The sequence below is a fragment of the Lepidochelys kempii genome, chromosome 4 (genome assembly GCF_965140285.1).
Source record: "Lepidochelys kempii isolate rLepKem1 chromosome 4, rLepKem1.hap1, whole genome shotgun sequence".
In the NCBI taxonomy this organism is placed as follows: Eukaryota; Metazoa; Chordata; order Testudines; family Cheloniidae; genus Lepidochelys; species Lepidochelys kempii.
This window is the reverse complement of record NC_136383.1, coordinates 31,792,002-31,814,826: the sequence shown is the minus strand read 5'-3', so window position 1 is coordinate 31,814,826 and position 22,825 is coordinate 31,792,002.

Sequence of the window (22,825 nt, the reverse complement as noted above, 5' to 3'; positions counted from 1 at the left end):
AGAGTCTTTTGTACAATTTTCTAGCAGCCTCTTGACCTCTTCACCTCACCAGTCCTGGGTGAAAAATAGGCTTTTGATATAACCTTTTGTTTCCCAAACATCACCAGTAATCAACCACATGGATTAACATAAGGTAATTTGTCCATTAAGTAGCTCATATACAGCTTTAAAGAGACATTTCGACAATGACACTGTTTCATTTAAATGTTAATATTCCCTTTTGATTTCTGAATCAATAACTATAATAATAGACAGGAACTGTCTGTTTACATGGCTAACATCTAACACGATAGAAGTAAACACATACAATTAGTGTCACTTCTAATTCTCTAACAATACAAGTTTGCATTTCAATGTTCTAGCCTATCTAACATGGAATGGCCGTAATTACTATTTGCATACTTTTCTAATATGTCTCTAAAGGTTGAATTTGGGTCATTTATGCTGCAGGATGCTTAACCCTTTCTGGCCATGTGTCACATGGGGATCAATTGTTCTCTGTGGCCACTGAAGGTAGGACAAAAAGTAATGGTCTTAATCTGTCGTATTGGAGATTTAAGTTAGATATTAAGGAAAATTTGTTAACTGTAAAGATATTTAAGCACTGGAATAGCTTACTTCGGGAAGTTGTGCAATCCTCATCATCATAGGTTTTGAAGAACAGGTTAGACAAGCCCCTGTCAGGGGTGGTCTAGGTGTACTTGGTCCTGCCTCAGTTCAGGTGGCTTGACCTGATGACCTCTCGAGCTCCCTTCCAGCCCTACATTTCTATGACTTTGATTTGGCATGGTAGCCAGAGCAAGCAGCACCAGCACACATCCTGGGAAGAAGCTGGATTCCCTAATTTTTCACCACTGCTCATTTCTTCTCATCTATTCCCCTCTCATCTCCTCCCAAGTGTGCTCAGTCTCAGCCTGCAGTAATATTACTCATCTCTGCAACAGTTGCTGTATTTTCAGTGCCTAATCAGGGCTTCTGTCTCCCACAGGTGTTGTACAGTAAAGCTGCCTAAGTTCCAGCAGTCACTATGTCAGTTTCCAGGCCTACCTCTTTGGGTTTCTGTCTGATGACCCTTCCCTACTTTACAGGATTTCTTCTCAACAGGCTTCTTCACAAGACCACCCTTCCCTCTTGACATTCTGCCAAGATTATGTCTCATGCTTGCATTTTTGCATTGAGCACTCTGGGCCCTTAGTACTTCAAAATATTGCAAGATAATGCTAATACTCTGGTAGCTTCTGAGAACTGATGGCCACTTCACAACTTATATAAATAGGAAAGCCTTTGCGGTCTTTTATGTATTAAGATATTCCCTTAAAACACAGGTCCAAGCCCACAGTCAAACAACAAAAAAGGAAACTCCAAATTGTTGTACTGCAGCCCATGTACTGCTGAGCAAAAATCAGTCCTTAGGGTGAATGTACCAACACTTTGCCCTGACCCAGGTGAAATTTAATTCTAATACTGCTTAGATGAACCTTCTTCCTCTTTTTTGTGTTTGCACTTGTGCTACTGTCCTGCTATAATTGGTCCTCTGGCAACAGAACTAGTGTGGTTTTGCTGCCCAAGGAGTTGTAGGAATTAGAGAGTGTGGAGGGGGAGCATGGTATGTGGCTCAGGTCTGTGGCACTGAGTAGCATGGTGTCTAGGGACAAGGCAGTTATTCCACAGGTGTGGAAGAAGGAAGCTTTCTGCCTTTTTCATCCACATATCTATCCAGCACCCAGCCCAACAGTAGCCATTAGAGACAATGGATACAGACCCATGCCCTGTGATAGGGGTATAAGCTTGCAACCCTGACCCATGGTATGTGACTGTCCTGTAAACAAAGCTCAGTCTCATGTGTGACACCCTTGGTAAACTAAGTTCTTGGGCTCAGTTCAAGGCCTCAAAGTCTTTCCTATTTATATTAGTTGTGAAGTGGCCATCAATTCTCTTAAGCAACCAGAGTATTAGTTTTTAGGCAGATACGTCCAGACAGGCTCTTGAAAAATCCACATTCCCATGGATAACGGATAAACTCTGTGCCCTGGAGAAAGCTTTACTAATGCTCTTTTTCTTCTAGTTGCCACTCTGCCATGGTGTACGCTTGATAGGCTTATGGCCTGTATATGCTTAATATAAAATACCTCTATGCAACAGATAATTTTGATTGAACTTGAAAGCTGTCCCTAAGTTATAATGCAGTGATTCAGAATTTCTCAGCAATACAATACTATCAGTGCCAGCTTTTTACAACATTCTCAGATGCATTTCTTGGTATCAGCAGGCACAAAAGACTGTTAATAAGTTAACTAACCAAGCAGTACTGTCATGCTATCAGAAATCAATGATGGTAATGCATTTTCTAAGAAATACTGTAGCTGAGGACATAATAATGTAAAAGAGAAATCTATCCCTGGGTATGTGGGTGTTTGGCTGTTAGAAACTCATAGTCCCAGTCACTGGTTACACACTTATCCATTTCACCCTGAAGTTATACCCTGCATATTGCTTCAGGAGCCACATGGAGCACAGCTCTACTGTATGCAAAGTAGAGGCAGAATTTGCTCCTTATATATGGACTTCTTAATGCATGCTCTTTAATGTTGCTAGAAAAGATTGTGTAAGAACAGATTGCCCAAGAATCAAATGGTTTAGAATCTCGCAGAACTGAAGACAAGAATTTGGAAGCAAAATGTGTCATAAGTATTTACATACTGACAAAATACTTCTCTCCGATCCACATTATGGATCTCTGTTGCATATCCACTTACAACAGGCACCATGACAAACTTACATTTACAGCGACCAATTTATAGCTAATGTTGGTGTTATATGTGTGTGTGAGGCATAATACAAATGCCACAGGTAAAGTGAATACCATCGTGTAGTAAACATCATAATTGTAATAGCACCCTCTTTACTATACTCTTGGTAAGGCCAATGAGAATTTGGTACACGGGATGAGTGCTGAATATGCAATGGATATGCGATATACTCTTAGAATCATAGAATCATAGAATATCAGGGTTGGAAGGGACCTCAGGAGGTCATCTAGTCCAACCTCCTGCTTAAAGCAGGACCAATCCCCAACTAAATCATCCCAGCCAGGGCTTTGTCAAGCCTGACCTTAAAAACTTCAAAGAAAGGAGATTCCACCACCTCCCTAGGTAATGCATTCCAGTGCTTCACCACCCTCCTAGTGAAAAAGTTTTTTTCTAATATCCAACCTAACCCCCCCCCCCCACTGCAACTTAAGACCATTACTCCTTGTTCTGTCATCTGCTACCACTGAGAACAGTCTAGATCCATCCTCTTTGGAACCCCCTTTCAGGCAGTTGAAAGCAGCTATCAAATCCCCCCTCATTCTTCTCTTCTGCAGACTAAACAATCCCAGTTCCCTCAGCCTCTCTTCATAAGTCATGTGTTCCAGTCCCCTACTCATCTTTGTTGCCCTCCACTGGACGCTTTCCAATTTTTTCACATCCTTCTTTCTGTAAGCAAAAAGTCCACATTTTGTATCAGAGGTGAATTTTACCATTTTCATTATGTGCAATTATTAAATGACAATTAAAACAACTCTAAATCTGGAACCTTACGTAGTGATTTCAGAAAAGGATTTGTGATGTAATAAACACATCCCATTTGTGTGCCCTGACTTAAGCTCAATAAAACTTTCTCATTATATTCAGGTCATTTTCATTTTTTATGGTTTCATTTTGTAAACAACTTTGTAAATATAACAATGAATACAATAATAAATTAAAATATTAATAGGCACCTGAAGAGGCAGCATTAGTGACTCAGCCATCATTTATCATTTTTCTCACTTCTCATGCAGCTTCTTTAAATTAACACGCGCGGCCCAGTTCTAATGTTAGTCATTGGTAGATAACTCCATTTGTTTTGTAAAATCAACATATGTGCATGGAACTTCATGCAGTAGTTCACTTGGCAAGCAAGGCGTCTGTATATAGTAAGAGCTGAGCATAATAAAAATTGGACGTTATGGTATAACTAGTGTAAATTGATGTAATTCCGTTGACATAATTTGGAGCTATATTGACTTATGTCAGCTGGGGAGCTGGCCATATGCACACAAGAAAGTAAAGAGAAGATTATATTTGATGGCAGGGAGACAACCACATGCTCTGGGTTTCCCTAAGTCTCTGACTGCCAGAAACAGGGAATAGATGACCGGGGTTGGGTGACTTGATGGTTTGATGGTTACACTGTTCTGTTTATTCCCCTTGGGGCATCTGGTGCCAGCCACTGCTGGAGGACACGATGCTGGGCTCGATAGACCATTGGTCTGACCCAGAATGGCCATTCTAATGTTCTCATGGCAGATGGATGAAGTGGGAGCAAAGAGACAGCTGAATCTTATTCTTTCACTAGTGGTTCTCCCCCTCACCACCAAGTTTATTCTCTTCTCTGTTGGAGTTCTGTGTGCAAAGAGAGAAAAAGTATAACTTAGTGCTACCTAGAGGTTTGGTTCTGCCATCTATTTGAAAAATTAACTGTAGGTAAGTTTCTGGTCATACTGGACAGATTTATTCTTTGTTCTTGATACATTGATTTTAGTTTGGCAAATAAGCATATGCAGAAGAGGCTGAAGACAGGATTTTCATGTCCGTGCTTTGGCAAATATGATTCATATTTAACCCATATCTAAAACCATTTAAAGATCTCTAGTTGTGTCTTTTATGTTTTCTTGTTCTGGCTATCCTATTCTGAGCAGGCAACCTAATCATTTCCATACAACAGATAATATAGACCAACAGAGTAAATGAAAATAGCATTATATAGGAAATAATCAACCTTTGACTGAAACTTCAGGTTCTAAACACTTTAGCCAACATATACATAAGCAAGAAATGTAATACCGGCTCTCATTTGTCAAATTGTATTTGTGATAGTTACAAGCTAAAAAAGTGTGTGTGTGTGTGTGTGTGTGTAAAACCCAATGATAAATTACTTCATCAGTAAATATTTCACTGTTTTAAAATATTTCTTACCATTTGTATGACATTTTCTTATACGATGAGGTTCTGAAAAATCACAAGAAAATATGTAATAGTTATATTAATTGTTTGCATTTATTTTTATTACTTATTACATGAAGATTATCCATATATCTGTCATGGGTGAAAAAAACCCTACATATAAGAATGAATGTAATCCATTCACTGCTTTGTAGATACAAAGCTCTCCAGGAGTGTCACAAATCAACATGATATCCTTGAAAGCTAGATTTTCCATCTGGATCTATGATATAGCTGAAAGATGTGTAAAATCCCATTTAGCCAGACAGTTCCCAAACTAATATGCATATGAGGAAGCTCATGTACATTGTTGATTGTAGAAAAAGTCAGAAAAAAATTAATCTCAATAATTTGTTCCTGAAGTGCACGCTTCAAAGATGGTAGTATTTTTATGACCTGACTGGACAAAGCACATGGGAGGATGATTTTCCAAGTGCATTTAGATACCCAGTAGAAATCAGGGTCCTAATTCCCATTTATGCCTTTGAAAATCTTCCCGTGGAGAATATATTGAAGGAACAATCCTGCAATGGCAGGTGACTGGACTGGGTGACCTAATAGATCTTATTTTATTGTACAAATAACTGGAGGGAGGGCTAAATCCTCCTACTTTAAATGCAACTTGCTATAGGCACAGACACATTGAACATGCTTTTCTCTCCTCTCCTGCTTCGAGGATACTCTTACGGCAGCAGTTTTGTGTGGAGGCTGTTGTTAGCTCTTCACACGCACAGATTAGTTCACTGGTATACATGTGCATATCGGACAGCAGAAATGGGGATTAGTTAAAGCAGTTACTTTTTTAAAAGCTTTTTTAAAATGCTTGTCTAGTATGAACAACTTATAAAGGCAGTATGGAATGTCAATTGAAAAGTTTCCCATGACAGTATACTGTACAGCTCATAAATCAGCCTCTCAAAAGGGTTCTTTGAAACCACATTGTAATTTTGTTTTTTATTGATTTCTTTTGCTTAAGTTAAAAAAAATTAGCATTTTTATTATAATTGTCTTTTATTTAGATGTGTGTATCATGTACAGACTATATAATATAAAATCACTGATCTAAGTTCTGCTCCCATTTTCACTGGTGCATTCAGAATAAATTATTCCCAGCAAATGCTGGTATACCAAACAGAATTTGTCCCCTCGGCTTTTTTTACCTCTTAAGACAAGCATGAAGAAAAACATGAATGCTCATTAATTGAAAGAAGTATTCAATTGTAATGTAAAAATCAGTTTCTTGCTGTTACATGATTTTTTTAACAAATATTGTGCACTGTATGTTCATGGTCTGTATATTTGCGGCTTTTTATATGAGAAATAGAGGAAAAACTTGGAAATTTCCAACATTCTTTTTTTCCCCATGTGCCATTTTTGATAAACATCACAGAAGTTTTTTTGTAAAAGTTCCCTTTATACCATATTAATTATACTACGATAGTCCTTTGTTCTATAATCCTTGTTCGCACTGAGCAGCACTTTCTCAGGAGAGTGGTCCTATATTGCCATGGCTACTCACCTGAATAAATAAAACTTACCACAAGAAAGAACTGCAGCTTTGGGGCTTACAGAAACATATTTCAGGAGAAAAATGGTAATTGTTTACGAAAATGCTCTACTTCTGAAGGCACAGGTTTTGCTAAGCAAGTGAAAGACATGTCTTATCCCTGAGTTTGAGAAATTACAGTTTATGTTCTGGTATACAGTTTCGTTCAACAGTAGACGCACATAATATGTCTCTTGATTTGCAGTTATCAGGATGACTTTAGTCTACTACTTACAGTTGGTTCCAGAGAGCGTTATTAACAACTTTGCAGGCTTCCACAGGTGAGAGTGAATGCTGAAGAGTGGATTAGAGTACACTGCAGGCACCTAGGATAATTTGTAACCATTTAGTATCTTTCATCATCCATAATGCAGCACTTACACTCCTAATCAACACTAAAGTGTAAGTGCAGATACATTTTTATAAAAAAGGTTCCCTTGAGTTGCACTAATCGGGCTCTGGTCTTCCGGCAGGTAGTCTAACCATTTAGCCATTCCTCACTATATCCCTAAATAGGAAAAGACCAAACATTTCCACTTCCAGCTGTGTGAATCAGTTATCTTGATATTTTCCCCATTCTGTGTTTGATAGGAGATCTCTCATTTTGGGTTTTTGCCTTTAAAGTGTGGAAAGTGTTATCTGCTATTGCCATCAAATGCATACATACAAATTGTTCTTCACTGGCCATGAATGCAAAGGAGCAAACTTTTGTTCCTCATATTGTCACTGGCTTTTGCAAGAATCTTGAAAACTAGGTAAAAGTCAGGAAAATTGCTGGTTTTTGTTTTTCTAGCTGTGTGTGTGTGTGAGAGAGAGAGAGGGAGAGAGAGGAATTTGGCATTCAAATGGGCAATAATGTATTGGGTCAACATTCAAATGCATACTTGACAAGTTATTTAATTTCGTGCCATTTTGCTTCCATCCAGCCACAATTCAAGGTATAGTTCAGAGATTGCAAGACCAATGAGGAGATGAGGCTAACTGTTAAATTTGTTAACTTGATCAGATTTTTAAAAAATTGATGAGCCACATTCTGTCCTCAGGGACATCTGCTTAACTCCTGTGAACTTCAGTGGATGTTGCATCTGTGGGCAGAATTTTGGTGACTGTTAGAAAAGGGATGTGTTAGCTATTGGAATATTGTTCACAAAAGCACAGGTGTAAAACATTGATGGGCAAACAGAAAAGTTTTCTTCCCCAATGTACTATCTCACTTGCTGATATTTCAGTATTTTCGGCTGTAGTGTCTGCAGCAAAATTTAGTTAGTTGTTCTTGTTTGCCACTATCCTTGTAGCAGTGCTGGTAGGGAGAAAAGGAAGGACTTCTTTTATCAAATGCAAACAGAAACATGAAGGCTATGATACCATTTTGAATTATGTGGAAATTTCAGAACCATAGTAAGAAAATCAGTATATTCAATTCCAGCTGCACAACCTGCCATAAATTACTTTAACCACAATGATCAGGGCACAGGTACAGAGGAACTCAGTGGCCCTTTCCAAATAACCTTTGAAAAAAATGTGACTCCAATAGACAGATTTACGGATAAAGAGCTGTGTTCTTGCTCCCGAACACGAAGAGAAACTTCTGTTTCGTTTCATATTTAATACAATTCAAAAGATGTAATTGGAAACAGTCATAAAAGTTTCCATGTTTCAGCACTAACAGCCTTCTTCACTGATCCCTTTTAAGGTCCCTGAAGAAGGCCATCTGTGCCAAAATCATGGAAGTTCTGACTGTTTTCAAACATGTCTCTTGAATTCTTCTAAAAAAAAAAAGTAGAGTTTCCCTTCTCTAGAAAGTAAAACACAGAACACTGTGAGATATATAAGCTTCTAGGGTCAAATTCTGCCTACACTTAGGGTCCAATCTGGAATATCCAGAATGCGCTCAAATCCAGAAATGGGGTAGAAAACACAGCAAGGATCAGCCTTTGTTGGAGGGGAAATGGGAACCAATATGAGGCTTTCAGAGCTGCCACTTCCTCTCCTGCCTTTGTTTGGCTTGGCAGGATGTAGGATGTGGGGAGAAGCAGCTGGTGGAGGAGAGGTAGAAGATGGGGCTACATTGCCTTCAGCTTGTGGGGAAGGATAAGAGCAGCAGAGAGTAGGGATTTTGCACAGAAGCATTGTTGCCATTTCCCTGAAATGGGGGTAAAGAAAAGTGGCAGTTTTGGGGAAGACCACCTTCTCCAGTTCCACCACAATAGCTCCTAAAGCAGCCAACTAATAGCAAAGCAATTGAGAAAGAAAACACATTGTTAAGGGCTTCCAAAAGATACACTGTCATCCTGACCCTGTCTGCCTACTGGGTTCATGTCTCCCCACACTCTCTTCTTCTTGCTCTTTCCCCTTACTGCCTGCCTTCCTATGTCTGAGGCTTCTCTCCCTCACGCGGTTTGCTGTCTCCTTCATGCTCTTCCCTTCCCAACCACTGCCTGCCCCTGTTTTTCTCTGGCCTGATTTGCTGGAGGTGTAGAAGGCTCTTGAGGTTTCCCAATAGTCCTTTGTGAAAATTCTAGTACCATCAGAGTGATTTCCCTATTTCTTTCTGATGCCATCATTCCCTTTTCAGGTACTACTAGTTATCTGCCAGAGATAAGTTACCTTGGGACTTGTTCAAAAGAACACACTTTTCCTTCCCTTTGGAATAGACGAGGTTGCACCGAGCATTGTCAAACAATGTTCCTGGTAAGGATACACCTATCAAGGTCATCACCACCGCAGTCACCTAGGAGTTGAATGCTGCGCTGTATTATCAGTATACTCACTATGGACCTGATTGTAAAGCACATCAACATCAATGGAAATCTTTCCACTGACTTCATTGGGCTTTGGATCAGGTCTATATCTCTGAAGGACAAAGAACAAACATTTCTAGTGAAGTGGTGCAAGAAGATTGGAGCCACTGTTAGTTTTGCTTGAGTGCCCATGTAAATATTGTTTATACCCCGGATTTAAGTTGAGGGTGCTCACAGGAGGTGTTCGGATTTTGTAGAATCAGACCCTTTTACCCATTTGAGGTCAGCGTGGCTGCATAAGTAGAAGTGAGGATAGATTTTGACTCCCTAGCTAAACTAGTTAAAATCAAATCCTATACCTCACAAATAAAGATATTAAAGGCTCCTCTAAATACTTAGTGATTTATTATCCTTGTTATTGCATGCTCAATAAATTAGATTTCTCGGGCACTCTAGTAGTCATTCCTTCTGGAATCCCAGTTTTGATAACTGTCATGGAGAAGGTTTATGGGAATATTTTTTTTTTAGGACTAGATATAACCCTTTGTTCAGGTATGAGGTACAGCAGGTGGTGTGCCATTACAATCTACACAGGGAACCTGGTAGTCAGTCCATTTCTAAAATAATTTATTCAGTGTACCTTACTCAGTGCCTGATTGTCTGTAGAAATTATACAGATATATAAGTGCATTTTAGGGTAGGAGGAGCTAAACACAGTATGATGATAATTGAATAAATATAATTGCCCCTTTACAATGACTACAAGTAAATGTCATTTAAATATAGGACGTGCATGAAGCAAATATCTGGAATCTGAATGGACCTGCATGTGCACCATTGCAAATTCTAACATCAGAGCACATGTGGCAATGTGTTTGTGGGGGACGGGTTGAAAGCATTTGTTCTGTTATTAAAATTTAACATGGTGTCTCTGAACAGTCTTTCCCTATATTTCTAACCCAGATGGAACTGCTGTACCTATGCACCAGGACTAAACATGAACATTGGCTCTTGAGTTACCCTTTGTTTCCCTGATCTCAAGCTATGTCCTCACTGCCATCGGGGTGTGTGATTGCAGCCCTATGTGGACATAACCAAGCTAGCTTTAATTTAGCTCTCACAAATACCAGCATCAGTAAAGCCACAGCAGCACAGACTTCTGTGTGGGCTAGAAGCTTGAGTAAGTACCCAGGGTTTTTTGGATGGGCTTGTACAGCTCACGCAGAAGCCAATGCTGTCATGGCATCACTGCTGGGTACTAACACTAGCTAAATTTAAACTTGGATATGCCTTCGTAGGTTGCAGTTACACACCCTAATTGCAGTGTAGACATCCCCAAACAGTTGCATGGAATAGACACAAATTGGTTTTGGATGGAACAATTTTTCAGTTTTACTTTGAAACCTCCCATAACGTTTGTTTTTTTTTAAAGACTTTGGCCATGATTTTTCCCTGTCCCTCTATATGTAGTGGAAGTGTCTACTCTGGTGGATCTCCTTTGCGGGGATGCAGAAGCGGGAAGTGTTAATTCTACCCTTCTCTCAAGCCTGTGGAGCCGGGGGGAGGGCAACCATGGATGCTCCAGATTTCAGGTTCTGCAGGCGTATGCAGAGACAGACTGGAGGGAAGGAGTGAGGTGGCGCAGCTTTCTGTCATATTCCCAACATTCTCATGTGGTGGGTGGCGGCCTGCCTATCCGGAGGGGAATATTTGTAGAAACTGAAAAATGAACTGAAGCCCTCTGAAAAAGAATTGAATAAATATATTTTCATCGTACCATGGAGATTCTCTTCAGTTGTCACAACAGAGATAGTAGAACAGATGATTGTTTAGTATGACTTATGTGAACAAATGGATTGATTTGGGGTGGGAAGTGGTTCTTCAGAATTATTCTAGGAAAGAAAAAAAATCTAATTAATCAAAGTCATAATGCCACAGCTGTTACAACAATCCATCTCTGCTGAACTCGAGCTAGCTAATTTTGAGAAGTGACATTTTTCACAGTTTATTGTTTTCTCATCAACATGACACCAGCCACATCAAATATATTCACAGAGTGATGTTGGCATTGATGAATTAGCCATGTGCTTCCTATTTATGGGTACAGGAGTTTCAATTTCTTCAAGAGAAATGAGAATTTTTAGGCAGAGGGTTAGAGATTCCAATCTGTTCTATGCACATGCTCAGTGTTCATGTGCATGGGTGAGGAGAGTAGGCTATCACTTCAAGACCACAATTTTGATACAAGCTTCAAAGTAACAGCCGTGTTAGTCTGTCTTCGCAAAAAGAAAAGGCGTACTTGTGGCACCTTAGAGACTAACCAATTTATTTGAGCATGAGCTTTCGTGAGCTACAGCTCACTTCATCGGATGCATACCGTGGAAACTGCAGAAGACATCATATACACACAGAGACCATGAAACAATACCTCCTCCCACCCCACTGTCCTGCTGGTAATAGCTTATCTAAAGTGATCATCAAGTTGGGCCATTTCCAGCACAAATCCAGGTTTTCTCACCCTCCGCCCCCCCCCCCCCCCCAAACTCACTCTCCTGCTGGTAATAGCTTATCCAAAATTGTAGGGAGAGTGGTCACTTTGGATAAGCTATTACCAGCAGGAGAGTGAGTTTGTGTGTGTGGTTTTTGGAGGGGGGTGAGGGAGTGAGAGAACCTGGATTTGTGCAGGAAATGGCCGACCTTGATTATCATACACATTGTGAAGAGAGTGGTCACTTTGGATGGGCTATTACCAGCAGGAGAGTGAGTTTGTGTGTGGGGGTGGGGCGGAGGGTGAGAAAACCTGGATTTGTGCTGGAAATGGCCCAACTTGATGATCACTTTAGATAAGCTATTACCAGCAGGACAGTGGGGTGGGAGGAGGTATTGTTTCATGGTCTCTGTGTGTATATAATGTCTTCTGCAGTTTCCACAGTATGCATCCGATGAAGTGAGCTGTAGCTCACGAAAGCTCATGCTCAAATAAATTGGTTAGTCTCTAAGGTGCCACAAGTACTCCTTTTCTTTTTGATACAAGCTGTTCTTCAAATTTATAATCTGTTGTTTCTTAGTGCATCAAATCATGTATTATCCTCCAGGATTAAAATTAAGTAGCGTGAAAGTCTTTATTTTATTTACCAAAGTAATTGAATGTTGTTTAATTATGGTCCCTGATGGTAGAAGGAAATTATGTTTGGCATTCCTCTCTTTTCCCATCCTATTAGTCAAGGGCACTGATATATAGTGATACACTAATATACACTTCACCCACCAAGAAGCACGGGATCAGTGAACACCTGTATATAAGCCCACCCATTTCCTTCCCATTCCTGGAAGAATCAACTGGCTTTCCTTTGCATTAGCCAGGCTGCACAAAAATTGACCACCATGGATCCAAACATATTCTCTATGATGTAATTTGACATTGCAGTAAGACAGAATCTGTTGTGGATGTGCCTTGTTCCATCTCTTCAGATGATCCTTGAGCATCATCCATACATATGAAGACACATGGAAATGATCTGTGGGGGTGTTTGGCAATGTTATATCTTTTCTTTGCAACTGTCTTGACAAATGTCACAGTTCACACAAAATATCAAATATAATTCCTAAATTTTGCCGGAGCATGACAGAGATCAGGATGTTTCCGATGCTATTGTACTAAGCACATTGCTTGGCACCTCTGTCTTTGACTGTGAAAACTTCAGAAATGTTTCTAAAGAGAAGGATACTCATTCCACACTTTTTTAATAGATGCCTGAGTTGATACTCCCCCAATATATACCCAGGATCTTGCCAATGATGAGCAGACCTGTCACCACACTCTTAGCACAGATGTGTAATTATTATTTATCCTTGGGAAACAGGTTTCAGTGGGTATGTGACTTGTTGAAGAATCACCTGCAAGTGATTCATGCTGTTTGTTAGAGTTGGTTGGGAATTTCCCGTCACAATGATTTTTCTATGGAACTTGCAATTTCTGTAAAATTGAAATGTTCAGTTTGACCCAAATTGGAATGTTTCATTTAGTTGAACTGACCTGAAATGTTTTGTTTTGAATCAGTCCAATAAAACATTAAACTCTGTTTCCTTGTCCTCACAATGGCTTGTGGGAGGTGTAGTTTGGACCAATCTCACTGACAACACGTGATCTCCCTCTGACTGAGCTTGATGTGATGCATCATGGAAGTCATATAACTCTGGGTGCATCATGGGAGATGTAGTCCAGCCAGGATGCCCGTCCCGTAATAGGGAACAGAGGCAATGTGCCACATTGGGAAAATTTAGTTAAAGTTGATCTGGCCAGAAATTAAGCATTTCAGGTCATTTCAACAAACCAAAACGAAACATTTCCATTTCAGACATGTTGAAATGTTTAATTTCAATTGAAAATATTGAAGCAAAAGATTTTGATATCTCCAAACTGAAAGTTTTCTGATTTTGCTCAGCTGTACTATTGATGTTTCAGGTAGTGTCTCCAGCAGTAAGTTCCAGCCTGCGACAACAGCCAAGGCAGACAAAGAGATTGAGATACTAAGTTAGCAGATGGTGAGCTAGTCCTGACTGATTTTCTTCAGCATGCTGGAGGCACTGTCAAATGCAAAAAAATTACAGTTACTCTGCAGGAAGTTTTCAGTGAATGTACTGCGCCTAAGACATTCCAAGAAAACAGCTACAGTACTTACAAATGGACAGTTAGTCAGATGGGCCAGCTTCAAAGAGAAAGACAGTAGTCTGCATCTGTAAATGGTCCCATTGCTGCCTAATGCACACAATCAAGACCGAATGTTAGCTTGGCCGTCGTCTCATCTACCCTCACAATGTGTTTGGCTCTATTCACCAGTATATTCGGAATTTTTTCGCTTCATTTTGGCCATAATATATTCAAGGATATCCCTTAATGAAGAACTCATCCCATGTTGGGTCCATTACAGTTCCTTCTGTGTATCTGCATGAGTAGGAAAATCAGTCAAAGCCCTCTGATACTTCTCAATTTTTTATGTTATATGAAAAATCTGACAGATGGCTTCTTGTTGGGCAGAAATATGCCTGGCTCCATTTTGGGGGGCCCAAGAGAGGTTTGATTACTTCAGCAAGTATTTTTCTGCTGCAAGATTTGCTTTTGATAGCTTGTGAATATAGTTTTTGTTCCACAGGACTTTGTCACACTGACTTATTGTCACCATATGAGGTGATTTTGTAGTTCACACCATGGACAGCCAAACTCCTAGCAATTTTTCATTTTCCAAACTCCTCGCCTTTAGATATAATAACCACCCATCATCTTGTTCTTTCAAATGAGCTATTAGGGTAGTCAGATTGCATTTCAGGCACCGGCTAACGCTGCTGTAAGGAACAGTGCTGGTAACTGCATCCATGCTTTCAGGTCTTGCTTTTCATGGACTGATGTTTTCTGTTGGACTCTTCAGAGGTGTTCTGTCTTTTTTTTGTACTCATGCCCTTACTGTCTAACTCAGACTAAATAGGACACTAAACCTACTTTAGCAAATTCATAGCTTTAGATTCTGTATTAAAAATCAAAGAAGAGACGAATCAAGAAGAAGGGAAAATGCAAATAAAACAAAAGGCTATATACTTACTTGTACTAAGGCTGGGGACTGGTTTGAGGTCTTGGTCCCTCTGGCTTTCACTAGTTGGTCTGAGGTTTTGTTCGTAAGTCTTTCCAGCTGATTGGGGTCCAGTCTGGAGTCCTGTACAGGCTTCCTACGGATGAGGTCTGGTTTAGTGTCCTGAGGTTCCTGCTGTTCAGTTTTAGCTGAATTATTGCTGTGCAGGCTTCTGTTCCTCCTCTTCACCTGAAAGGAAAGATCTTGAGTTCCTGTTGTTCCCATCTTCTTGCGTCAGGAAGCAGCGTGCGTAAGACTTGGTGATGCTGGCTGGTTGCTAAGCAGCCAGCCCTCACTTCAGACAACGGTTGCTATTTCACCCACTCCAAGCAGCAGCTGTTGCCCTGGTACAGTGGTAGCAACGATGGCGGCAATTTGGGGCCCCCAACCTGGACCACTGGTTCAGTCTTTCATCCCTGGGATCCCTTGTGGTGGTGATTGTTTGGTGCCTTTCCCCAGGGCTGTGGTGGCTCAAACACCTGCTCAGTGGTGGTTTGGTGTGGCAATGGTGGTTTGTAGGCACTGTGCAGAGGTGAGTTTTAAGGAGGTGTTTGAAGGACAATGTAATGGTTTTGCATTTTTTTTTTTAGGAGGAGGTCTGCTCTTTCCCTGAATAAAGAATGGGAGAAAGCACAAAGGTGTTTGAGGGGGAAATTAGATGGATAGGTAGTAAGCGATGGCAAAGTGGGCATAGGGGAGGGAGGGTTTGAAGTCTTGAAAAAAGTAGGAAATGATAGGTGGTGTCGGTCAAGGCTATTATAGGCTTGACTATTGTAAACAGTGTGTTTGCTGCAGTGGAAATGGGAAGGCCAGTGGAGGGTTGCAAAGCGTGTGTGTGTGTGAGAGAGAGAGAGAGAGAGAAATCAGAGCAATGAGCTGGGGAGGTGATCTTGGCAGCAGCATTTTGAATGGATTTAAGAGTGACAACATGTCCTTTGTCAAAAGGACCTGGAATAGGGACAGGATTGGGGTCTACATAAATTGCTCCTAATTAAGGCTAGCAAGGCACAATTCTGCTATAAAAATGTATATTAAAATCATTTTTACAATAGAGATTTAAAGCAATAAATAAATTCCCCACCTCAAAAGGGATTAATTTCTCTTACCATATAAAATCAGTGGTCCATTTAATCTACTTTCATGTTGCTGTCAGGGACCAGTACCAAATACAAGAAACTCCACAATAGATGTTTATGGAATAACCTGCCGATAGTGCTTTCATGCATCTCTACTGTCAGGGCTTTTGTTTTTGTGGACTTTTTTTTTCTTTTTGAAGAAGGATCTTTTCCTTTCCCTGCATTTCATTGTTTAAGGGGTGACCGTCACTCCAGCCAAAGAGGACTAGACCCCTTGATCTTGTCAGTGATGTTCTGTTGGCCAGAAGGAGCTGCTGCAGAATGTTTTAAAGTGCTCCCTCCCTCCAGGAGACTGGGCACACAACTTCTGTAGCTAAACTGTTTGCAATCACTATACTTTTTAACAGCAGTCATTCAGACTCATACGAAAAAGAACCAACAGATTTTCATCAGTAGAAGCAATTTAGCTAGTGGAGGAGCTCCTCTTAAAAAAACCTACCACCCACCTATGTTCTAAAAATCTTTTACAAGAAAAAAAACCCAGTCATCAGGCTACTAGGAATATCGCATTAAAACACCTAATTTAATGCCAATCTTGCTAAACATGTAATTAGCTGGGGGAGAGGAAATGGAGATCAATTATTTTTAATGGCTTCATGATGAACAGATTTGATAACAGTCAGGTTTTTAACCAGTGTGAATCTGGAACTAGCCAAGGTAATGCAAAAAGAAAAATTTGCCATCTTTTACCTAATCTGAATTTAAAGTGGATGATTTATTAAATTGCTGTTTGACACTGAAAAACTTTTAAAAATAGGTATTTTAAAGTTCTCACTGAAAATAATAAAAGGTAAGCAACTCATGTAGCTACTTTACAGCTGAATTCCTGCTTTATTTTTCTGAAACTCTGCTGGAAACCTTCTAGTGGATATGTATTTACATAAAAGGATTCAGACAGCTGCTAGTAACAATTTCACAACCTATCTTACTGCATAGTGTTTAGAAAATTGTCATACTTCTAGTCATATGAATCAGACTAAGAGTCTGTGAATTCAAATATGCATCTGTGACAATCTTAAACTAATATAATTTAACACTATGTCAAATTAGTGTCATAGAGACAAAAAAAATCACTCTGGTGTATATATTAAAATGTGATTGGACAATAAAGTGCCAAATCTTGATCCCACTGAGGTCAGTGATAAAACTTCCAGTGAATTTAGTGGGACTTGAATTTAGCCCAAAGATTACTTGTGCACTTGTTAAATTATTGCAGTGAGATGGACACACATGTCTCATTAGGTCTATTTGTGAGCACAGAATCTTGCATGAAAAATGTGGGAGCAGACTCTGGTACTTATTTGTACCATAAAATGAGTTCAAATTGTGTGGAGCAAAATCCTGCTCTTGGATACACAGTGGGGATCTCAGTTCCATGTTTTGCAAATCTGCTATGTGTGTGGGATTTCTGCTTTGGTCTTGCATGCAGAATATACAATAGAGATCCACAGGTGAGACTAGAGAAGATACTTTGGTCCAAAATATTTCATTTAACATAAATTGGCCTGGAAAAGCAACGTGAATGATTAAGCCAAGTTTGGGACATCAATACAGATTTGGAGCTTATTATATTAGCTTGTTAGCATATTGGTTCATTTCTAGTTACATGCGTAAATATAAATTACACTGTCCATAATTTTCCTTAGATACTTTTCAGAGAAAAATTGTCTCACAGCAGTAATGTTAAGATGAATTGTCCTAATTATAGTATAAGTGGCTCAAACCTCACACCAGCTATGATAAGACAATACATCCCATAGTATGCAAAACAGGTAGAAAGTGTCTAATGCAATGAAAGATCTGCACATATCAGATATTAGATCATAACTGCCTTCAACTGAGTATGTATTTTATGATTCATTTTGGTGAGATTAAAAGGATCACAAAGAAGTGATCAAAGAATCTTAGACGTTAGAGATAGAAAAGATGTTAAGTCATCTAGATCCTTCCTCTTTTTCTCTGCCTTTGCTTTCCTTGGAAGACTCTATTACTGTCTAGTTGCTCTCACGAAGTATTTCCTGATGTTGACCATTCATTTTCTTAATTTTACCAATTACTCCTAGTTATGCCCAAACTGAGACCAAGACAACACTAATAAAGCTGGTATCTTTTGGAAGCAGAGATGTATGTATATTTCAGAGGTCCCAAAATTTTTGTTGATGTCTTTTCAATATTGTTAAAACTAATTTTGAAAAAATATATTAATTTAAAAAATATAGGCCTCTAAATTAATCCATAAATAAGAAAGAGGCATTGATTGTAAACAGGAAAAATTGATTTGTTAAAGTTATTTTACTTTTGCATGTGTAATTTACTAATTTTGTTGCTTTTCCAGCTCTAAATATTCTTGAGTAAAATTAATCTCTCTGCTTAAAACCAGAATATGCGGGTTTTATGCAAGGAAATAAGTGGGAATTGGGGAAATATGGTCCCAATAGAGCAGTATATTCAGTAGATACCCAGTAAGAGGACACATTTTAAAGATAATAGTGCAAACCTAGAAAGGAATTTTGTATAATCAGGAGAGAGCATTCTGTTCTTTGTACCCTCCACAATGTCCACAAGAAGTGAATGAGTAATAGTGTTAACTATTTTTTAAAAACCTATCAGTCCCTTCTGTCACGGTGCATCCTGTCTAGTCTAGATAGTTCTTGAAAGAGATTTGACAGAGATTCTCTCATAGAAAACCATATACTTTGTTGCTGCTTGTCAAAAAAATATATACTAATTAGTAATAATAATTGTTGTTAGAGGAAATGATTGTTTCCATTTTTGAAAAGTGCATTATTTGTTTGCTGTCAGTAGCAGAAGAAGATAATAGAGAAAAAAACAAGTTAGCAGTTAATATGATGTTCAGTTCAATATTTTTATAAAATAAGAATCTTATTAATTCTTCTGGTAGAGTAATTGCCTCAAAAAATAAAAACACCATCTTAAGTATATGCCATTAATTTGTTTTTATTTTTCTGTAGATCAGTATTCCCCAGTTAAGTTTCCCTCTCCTTTCCCTACATCTTTAAAAGAAATCCCAGACGATCCATCCAGGCTGAGATCATGTGCTCAGTTCTGCTCCAAATGGAATCAAAAGGAAAACTCCTATTGAAATCAATAGGAGCAGGATCCAACCTCATTTATGTTATTTTCAGCTGAGTAGGAATTTCACTTTCCACCCTTCCAAGAGTTATAAAACACTGAGAATCATGGACTTACTGATAGAAAATATGTTTCACACAGACCCTTAATTCTAGGGTTGTAGTGATATAAATATGGCTGTAGAGAAGGTAAAAGCTATAAGAATAATTAATGCCCATCATGTAAGGTAACACAGCTGGTGATATAAATTATGTATAATGTTTATTCTCAGTCAGGCAAAAGAAATTCCCTGTTCGTCTGGAAAATAGAAACATTATTTTAATTGTAAGAGCTGCAGTAGACTAGGGGACCCACTGAGACCATTCCCTGTGAGCCAGCAGTTACATCCTATGATGAGTTTTCCTTCTAAAAATACTTGTATAATTCTTTATTTATTCATTCATTATAAAGGTAATTAAACCTCTGGGGTTTAATGCTAAACCTACAGTTGGCCAAATTGTTAAACTCAGCTGCTGGCCCAACATGGGGAACTTAGGGAGGGTTTGTATATCTACCTACTTGCTTACTATGACACATAGTATGGTTAGGAGGATTAATTAGTTAATGTTTATACAATGTTTTGTAGAACTAGAACCTGATTTACAGTCAGGATTCAACTCAGCCTTCATTTCCACACCTGTAACAAATTGCAAGCGCAAATATTAACAGTTAATATATTTGACTACTGTACTAGTAGTTATATGTCTCGCTATTAGATGTCCACTTACCCAATACTTTTATTTGTGTGCACGGTTCATTGTGGAAGCAAAAATGCATGTGTTATAATTTGAGGATATAAGATTGTGCCTGCAAAAACAAAGATAATTTATAAAACTATAGGCCTCAAGTGCAATATAATTGCTAGGAAATCATTAAGTGCTTTCTATGTGGTACATGTTAGAGGGTATTGGGGAAGCAGAATAGTGAACACTGTTCTTTTAATAAATTGGATACATGTTTTTCTTTATTATGTATTAATAAAAATTGATATGGAGGGGAAAACAAATTTTACTTCTAGGAGACCAATTACAAGACTATGTAGGACCTTGAGGCCGCTGCCGACTTTCTTCCGCCGTCACGCAATTGTTATTTATAAGAGGGAGATTCAAACCACCATGTTTTAAGCCTTTGTTGCAGCTCATGTATGCTGTGATCCGATATTTCTATAAATGAAAGTCAAAGGGCAGATGAAAATCTCATTCTCAAAAGTAGTGATTCCAGAATGGCTGCTGTGAAGTAATGTAGCGGGTGTTGAGAATGTTGATGAGGCAATTGACTTTTGCTATGCTTTAAGTGACTACTCTGTCCTGTTTTGGTATAAATTCTTTGCACACTACCCATGTGCTTGGTTTCTTTAAGACATATTTGTTGGACTGATAGCATTTTATTTTCAGTATCTGAAATCAGATATATACAGTACCATTTGTAGGTTTCCCATCTATTCTGTTTTTGTTTGGTTGGTTTTGCTCAGTCCATGGCTGGACTAAAGCATAGGCATATAGACCCATGCATAGACCCCCACCAACTGGTGGCACAGGATGATGTCAGTCTCTCAGCTTTCATTGAAAAAAATAAAGCTACTAGCACTCATGGATATGAAGAAAAGCTTGAAAACTTGATCCAAGTGTAATTGGTGGAGCCATGTCTCCTTGTCTCCGTAAAAAGCCTGAAACAACCACATCAAGAAGTGTGAATTTCCCCCATTCCTCTTAACCTCTGTCCCTGCAAGAAGGTGTGGGAACATGATGCAGAAGTGGATTATGCGGGGTCCCTTGTAGAATCTACATAGGGCTTCAGATTGCCTTAATTCTCCTCTGGATCAGTCCAATTTTTACTTCAAGCCTAGTTTGCAGGACATCAAAGGATCCAAAAATGACTTTCAGTGGGTAGATTAAATCTTTGCATATTGATTTTGTATTAGTGTTTGATGCATTGTCATGTCATTTTATGACATGATGTTGCATTGTGACTCATGATATAATGATGTTCAGTGATATACTGATAAACAATCGTATCAAGGCATAAATATCATCATACTGAGAAGCACGATGTCTTACTGGACAAACTCTCAAAATGAGTGAATGACTCTTACATAAATCCACTGCTAACTAAACAAACGAGTAACCAGAATTATTGAAATGTATAAACTCTATTTGTCAGAAGACTGTTGCGATTCAAGAACAAATTTTCAAAAGAGTACAGCACCCTGCCTCTCCCATTTAGACACCTATGTAAGTGGCCATATTTTCAAAAGAACTCAGTACCCAACAGCTTCCGACTGAGGGTGCTGAGAACTTTTGAAAATCTGGCTTTAAATCTTAAATAATAACATTTCCCAAAACAGTCTCAACACACTTAGTATTGGTGCATATTCTGAGTTTCACCAATATGGATCAAAATAACTCCATTGAAGTGAATGGAGATACTCTGAGTTTACATCCATATAACTGAAATCTGAACCTGGACATTGGGTAATAATAAGTAATCTGTCTCTCTGAAATATCACATAGGTGCAATTGTTACCAAGAAAAAGTCAATATTTAGCAGAGGGGTTTTCTTTCGCTAAGTACAGAGAAAAAGTTCAGTACCTCAGCTAACGCAATGTAGTAACTGTTGGCAAATGCTGCCTTTTTAATAGCAGTCATTGTAATAACCTCATCTGAAAGCTAAATTACTTCAGAGATTTTAGAGAGGAGTGTTTGCTTTTTTCAAGTGTTCTTGAAGCCATAATTGTGATAACAGCTATACAGTAAATGGCTTACCTAATATAGTTCCCTAATTGCTTAAAGCAAAATACATAAGCCAGATGCATTATTTCATATGTTCTGTCGTATTGTACCATTGTGGTTTGCAAGCCTAACAAATCTTTCACTTCAAGTTGAACACTTTCTTGTCAAACACCAGCTACTGCCTGATTACTTCCCACCATATTGTTCTGATTACTACCTTCTTAGGTCTGCTTCTCCTGCTGTTCCTTTTTCTTAACTTTGGTGCCTGCAATGCCCTTAGGGTATTACATTTAACTGCTGACATACAGTAAATCATCCTCTAAAGCCTATAGTATTCCACAAGTCTGTATATTTGCCCCTGACATCAGTGTTCTTATGATTTAACTGTTTTGTTTTGTTTTGGCTTTTGATTATCCTAGGGTCCGATTGGTATGGATGGAAAGCTGGTAGGTGATTTGTTCAAAACTAGTATGAACTAGGTCTTTCCACACGTTTTTCCTCTGTTCTTTCTTTTTTGAATCATTTATGCTAAAATGTATATTAAAGTAAATTTATAGCCAGCCATGGACTGGTTCATCTTAGTATAACCGATATGGCCCTTAGTAACCTAGGCTTGATGACCTACCAACCACCTCTTCTTTTTGCATTCATCCAAGTTAACTGAGAACAGCCAAGTTATCTCTATGTCCTAATCACATTTTGTCTGGATCGTGCTGGGGCAGGGCCATCTCAGTTCAGGATCTTTGTCCATGGAACTCACTCACAGGAGGTCCATCAAAGTATCTTGGTGATTGTCTTCATAACTTAGCATGAGGTCTGCCTATTTGTAATAGCACATCTATGACCCTTTTTTGGCTGCCTTTTTTCACTGGATTTTCTTTTGCGGGTTT